Source organism: Podarcis liolepis, assembly GCF_965112155.1.
Source record: "Podarcis liolepis genome assembly, chromosome: 11".
Taxonomy (NCBI): Eukaryota; Metazoa; Chordata; class Lepidosauria; order Squamata; family Lacertidae; genus Podarcis; species Podarcis liolepis.
This window is the reverse complement of record NC_139565.1, coordinates 5,797,194-5,803,233: the sequence shown is the minus strand read 5'-3', so window position 1 is coordinate 5,803,233 and position 6,040 is coordinate 5,797,194.

Sequence of the window (6,040 nt, the reverse complement as noted above, 5' to 3'; positions counted from 1 at the left end):
ATAGCCATGTTCAAATATATAAAATGATGTCACATAGAGGAGGGAGAAAGGTTGTTTTCTGCTGCTCCAGAGAAGCGGACACGGAGCAATGGATTCAAACTACAAGAAAGAAGATTCCACCTAAACATTAGGAAGAACTTCCTGACAGTAAGAGCTGTTCGACAGTGGAATTTTCTGCCAAGGAGTGTGGTGGAGTCTCCTACTTTGGAGGTCTTTAAGCAGAGGCTTGACAACCATATGTCAGGAGTGCTCTGATGGTGTTTCCTGCTTGGCAGGGGGTTGGACTCGATGGCCCTTGTGGTCTCTTCCAACTCTAGGATTCTATGACTATTTGGCATTGGGATGCAGAAGCTATTTGGAGTTTGGGGGAGAGTGGGGAAGACTGTCTTATGTCTGAAGCAGTGCTTTTCTTCAACAACAACAACAACAACAATATTTTATTTATATCCCGCCCTCCCCAGCTGAAGCTGGGCTGGTACTCGCTGGTACTCACCATGAAATTGTTAGAGTAAGTGCCACACTTTTAACTAGTGCTTTTCTTCTAGAAAAAAATATATGTCAGTACTATGTACCCTTGATTACCCCTAGAAAAAAGCATTGGTCTTAAGGCTGTGGGCCATATTGGGGGCGGGGTGTAAAATCTAAGATACGGCTTTGGCGATAACATCTCTTCTCTTCAATATAGAACTAGATGTTTTAACACACTATTTCTGTCAAAAGCAAGATGAGAAGCAGTCCTTGCTATGGTAATCACTATGATAATTGGTAATACGGTATAATCAAATCCTTCAAGGAAACATTCTAGTGATGATATGGTTCATAATAAGCTCTGTTCTTGCTGCATATGCAGAGAGGCTGTGACAAGCTATATTTTCCATATTGGGCTGTCAGATCCAGCTTCCCAAAATATTATTTGCATATATTTGCATGTTATCTATTTAGCATTTGTGCAAACTGCTCTTTCTCACTGAATAGTTTTCACATTTTAAAATTTGCAGTATGTTGGTGTGTAAGAATAAACGTGGTGAGAAACTTTACACGAAAGTCTTAGGAACTGCATGGCACTATGGCAGGATTGTAGGTTTGGGCCACAAACCAGAGAGCAACTTTAGAGACAGCAGTGGTTCCTTGGGCACACAGGGAGACTTTGAAATTTCTTCTTGAACAAAGAGCCTCACTCCTTGTTGCAATGGAAATTGCACTCAAAGTTTGTCAAAAATTGGCTTCCCATGTGGTGCAAACCTAGCTGCTGACGAGAAAGAAATTAAATCAGATGCTCCATTGGGCATATGGAGTTTGTTGTATGGTCTGGATTGTGGTCATTATCTAATTCACAAACTCATGCCATGTTTATAGGCGTGTGTGTGTGTGTGTGTGTGTGTGTGTGCGTGCGTGTAGAAAGCAGAACTGGGTAACCTGTGGTCCTCCAGATGTTGCCAGGCTACAACTCGCATCAACTCTGACCATTGGCTATGCTGGCTGGAGCTGATGGGATTCAGAGCCCAGTGACATCTAGAGGGCCACAGCTAAGCTACTCCTGCCATAAAGGAACAAATGTCAGTTATATTTAAGCATATAAGTCTTGGCTGCAATGAACAACCTATTTATTCCAGAGTATCCTAAGGAATGGGACATGGGTGGTGCTGTGGTCTAAACCACAGAGCCTAGGGCTTGCTGATCAGAAGGTCTGCGGCTCGAATCCCCACGACAGGGTGAGCTCCCGTTGCTCGGTCCCTGCTCCTGCCAACCTAGCAGTTCGAAAGCACATCAAAGTGCAAGTAGATAAATAGGTACCACTCCGGAAGGGACGGTAAACAGCGTTTCCGTGCGCTGCTCTGGTTCGCCAAAAGCGGCTTAGTCATGCTGGCCACATGACCCGGAAGCTGTCTGCGGACAAACACCGGCTCCCTCGGCCTATAGAGCGAGATGAGCGCGCAACCCCCGAGTCATCCGCGACTGGACCTGACGGTCAGGAGTACCTTTACCTTTATCCTAAGGAATGTAAATGGTGCTCCTGTGCACTTAAGTCGAGGATGGGTTGCAGTTTTGAAAATACAAATCCAGCTGAATTAAGTCTCTATCGCATAAACTGGATGATTTAGGAAGCAATGGATTACATCTGTAGATTGTGGCCATTTTCCCTGTCCGAAGGCAGTCCAAGTCATTAGAGTACCTGAGTCTTGGCCCTGCCCGTGCATTTTCCTGCTACTTAGCCACCACAATACATTTCTCAGATTTGGGGAAATGGCTTTTGGGTCCACAGCTAAAGTGCCTCCCCTATGTAGGGAATGACTAGTAGCAGGCTGTTGGCTAAGCCTCCTCAGTGCTGATTATTAGCACAAACATCTCATTCATCAACTGGATAGGCTGGTCATGGCTGGTTGCTGTGTACTGAAAGAGATCTTTAAAAACTATAGATAATTTCTACATCATGAGATGTATGAAAGAGAGAGCGCTCCTCTTCTATGTTTGCAGAATGAGAATGAAATCAGTTGTAAAAGGCCAGGCAGAAAAGCTTCTACTGAGGCTGCATTGTATTCCAATTTCCTGGTTGTGGCAGAGATTTATTAAAAAATAAAAACCTGTTGCATTAAAATAGTATTTTGCATAAACTGTAAGATATGGGTGTCTCTGGAAACATGACATGTTATGAGCTTTTAGGGTGATGTGGAGTATTCTAGAGTGTAGTATCATGACCAGCAACCATATAATATATTCTAAAAGATTCAATAGTGTATTAAAATAAAGTAACACCAGGTACAACCCATTAGTGGTTATCGTTTGTCCATAAAAATATCTGCTAAGTACTTGTTTGATACTGTTAGTTTGATTCAAAGTGCAGACAAATGCAGTGTGCCAAGAATGCTTTACTGTTTAAAAAGCATGCTTTAAAAAGTGAGGAAGTTGGGTTTATTGAATAAGAAGTATACTGTACTGTTTTGCTGAATTTCTTAACAAAGAGTTGAAAATGGATTTTTGTATATTTAACAACAAAAATGTCTAATAAGGCAAAGATTTGGAACCTTTTCCAGTCCAAGCTATCCAATCTCTTGTGGGGACCACATGCCACTGATGGACTGGGCCAGAGATAGAAGTGGTTGTATCCAGACCTACCTTTCAGGCAATGCAAAAGTACACACACACTCCCATTCTGCAGAAATCCAGGAAAGCAAGGGGGCATTATTACAACTCAAGGACACTTCAGAGCCAGGCAAAAGCATTTGATGAGGGGAAAGGGAGTGTGCATGACCCAGAATGCTGGGTTACGTTCATAGCTTTGGTCCTTAAATAAAGTGTACAAACTGAAAGTTTTGTTCACGAGGGCTCCCTGAACCCCTGGATAAGCTTTTTGGAGGGGCATAAGTAGCTGCAACATTTACCATGACCTGAGTGAAATACTAAAAGAAGAAACTTTATAACGTAAGGGGGTAACTTGAGAAATTCCATGTACCTTCTGACACACACCCATTCTACATTTCACTTTCATGTCCATCATTCCTCAGAGGCTGTGTCAGGGACTGGGCTGGGAGGAGGAAGAGGAAGACAGTATAGATTTACAACAGGGCTTTGAGAGAGGTTGCAGCTCAGAGGTAGATGAAGGGGAAAGCTGGGAAATCATGGGAGAGCCAGGGCAACACCTAGCTGCCGCATTGTCATTAGAAAGCATCCAAGACCCTCCATCTCCCAGAACCCGGCAAGCCTTAAAAGTAGGAGAGCAAAGAGCTCAAAGACAGAGAGGGCACATAGCAGCACCTGCAGAAGTGGCAAATGAGGAAGTGGGAGAGACGGGAGCAGGGTGGAGATTCACTCGGGACAATGCCATTATCCAAGAGGCTAGGTTCTATAAGCTATCTCTGTAAATAATGAAATAAAAAAGGACACTAAGAAAAAATTCCTTCTCTTTATACTTTCCTGGGCAGCCAGCCGTGAGCCGCTGGCGGCATCCTGACAGACTGTAGGGACAGCTCACATTTGACAGATGAGCCTTGTGACGTGGTGGCAAAACTTAGGAGTTCCATGGTGTTTTTAGCTAAAAGAGTTAATCTGGGACCCAGATTCAAATCCCCAAGTTTGAACCCTCGTGAAGCTTACCGGGTAACTTGTGTCTCTCATTTTAACCTACTTTACATGACTCTTGTGACAGAAACAGGGAAATGTTGAGTGCCACTCTTGAGTATGTTGGGGAAAGGTGGGAGTTAAAATATGGTTACCAGATTTTTTTCAATGAATCTGGATCTGGGGACACCTTTTTTTCCCTTTTTTTTTGGGGGGGGGGAAGCTGAGTAGCACCAGGGAGTCAGTAGTGGGGATGGTGAGGTAAAAGACCCTGGGCCCAAGCACACATGCATATTGTATAAAGGTTCAAAGCCCTTCTTTCGCCCGTGACTCCTGAGCCTCCCCCAATCAGTCAAAACAAAGGGGGAAGGGGGCAGGAGATCGCCCAAGACACAGCAGATGGGGACTTCCGGCGAGGAAAATGGCGGGCACTATGGCAGCGAGCAGCTCCTGAAGCCAGCCAGAGCCAACTGCGCTACCAGGCTGGCTCCGGACTGCTGAGGCTGCCGCCGCCACGTTTCCCGGGGACAGATTTGCAAATCCGGGGACTGTGCCCAGGAACTGGGGACCTCTGGTAACCCTAAGTTAAAACATGTGATAATTAGATAATATAGCAACTTCCAGTGTAAAGCATGTTGCATATTGTAGGAAAGCAGTTCTTTTTTTAATCTAGAGCCAGGGTGAGGATTTCTCTCCACTGAATGCACACCGACACTCTGCCTCAGTATCATCCTACCCACCCTCAAGTTCTTGTGGTTCAGCCACATGGTATAAGAGGCTAATATGAAATTGAGTTTGGGAATCAGTCTTTGAGGGATTTAGGGAGGGAAAGGGTTTGCTTTTCAAAGATCTGAGCATGTGCGTAATCAGAATTCTCCTTATTTTCATGCTTTTCCCATTCACTCCTGCCCTGTAAATTTCCCCTGAGTTCCTCAGGCTTTGTTTCCTTTTAACTTCCCTGCAAGGAATTTCTACTCAAGAAAGCACCAGGGATTTCCCCTTGGATCCTTTGAAATAGTTCCTCTATAGCAGGGGTCAGCAAACTTTTTCAGCAGGGGGGTCAGTCCACTGTCCCTTGGACCTTGTGGGGGGCTGGACTATATTTTTTGGGGGGAGGGGGGAATGATGCAAGAGCACCAGGAGCCCTGATGGCTGCTTACCTGTGTCTTGCAAGCAGCAGGGGCTGGCGGCAGTGGAGGAACGATTAGTGCGCGAAAGGGCACCAAAGAGAGGGGCTGCTTAAAATGGCGGCCACTCAAGTACTGCTGCTGCTGGCACCAACAAAGCCTAGCCCCCTTCCTCCTCTAGGCAGGGCGGGGAGAAGCCAGGAGGAGGGAGGGTGGAGGCACCGTCATCGTGTGAGGGAGAGGGAAGGAACACGCGTGCTGGTGATTCACGTGGCAATTTCCTGGACCGTCTGTGGGCCGGATCCCGAAGGCAATTGGGCCTGATCCAGCCCACGGACCTTAGTTTGCCGACCCATGCTCTATAGCATAAGTACCGACTGCAAATTTGATCAATTATTCAGATGACCTTGATCTTCCAGGTGATAACAGCACAAATATCGGCAAAATCTGCCCAGCCACAGCATTGCAAGCTCTCTTTGCCCATTGCAGGACTTGTTTTGGATGTGCAAAGCCAGAAAATAAGCTCTTCTGAAGCTCTTCCGTTTTTCAGGAGCACTGGAACCCCTTCTGACTACTTCTAAACCCGATTCCTTACCAAATGCAAAAGTGACAGCACGAGGATCGTCCGGCACTATTGACAACCTGGAAGGATGTTCAAGTGCACCTTCAAAGTGGCTTTAATGACCTGTAGCCAAAAGGGTCCCCTTGTCACTTCCAGCTTGGGGAAGTGAAATCCATTATCTGAATACAGCTCTGATTAGTTGCTTGTGATGGTGATGTATTAGACACATGCATTCCCAGCTGTATCCATGGACAACTACAGTGTCTTGCTGGCTCTTTCTGTGTGACCTATTGGT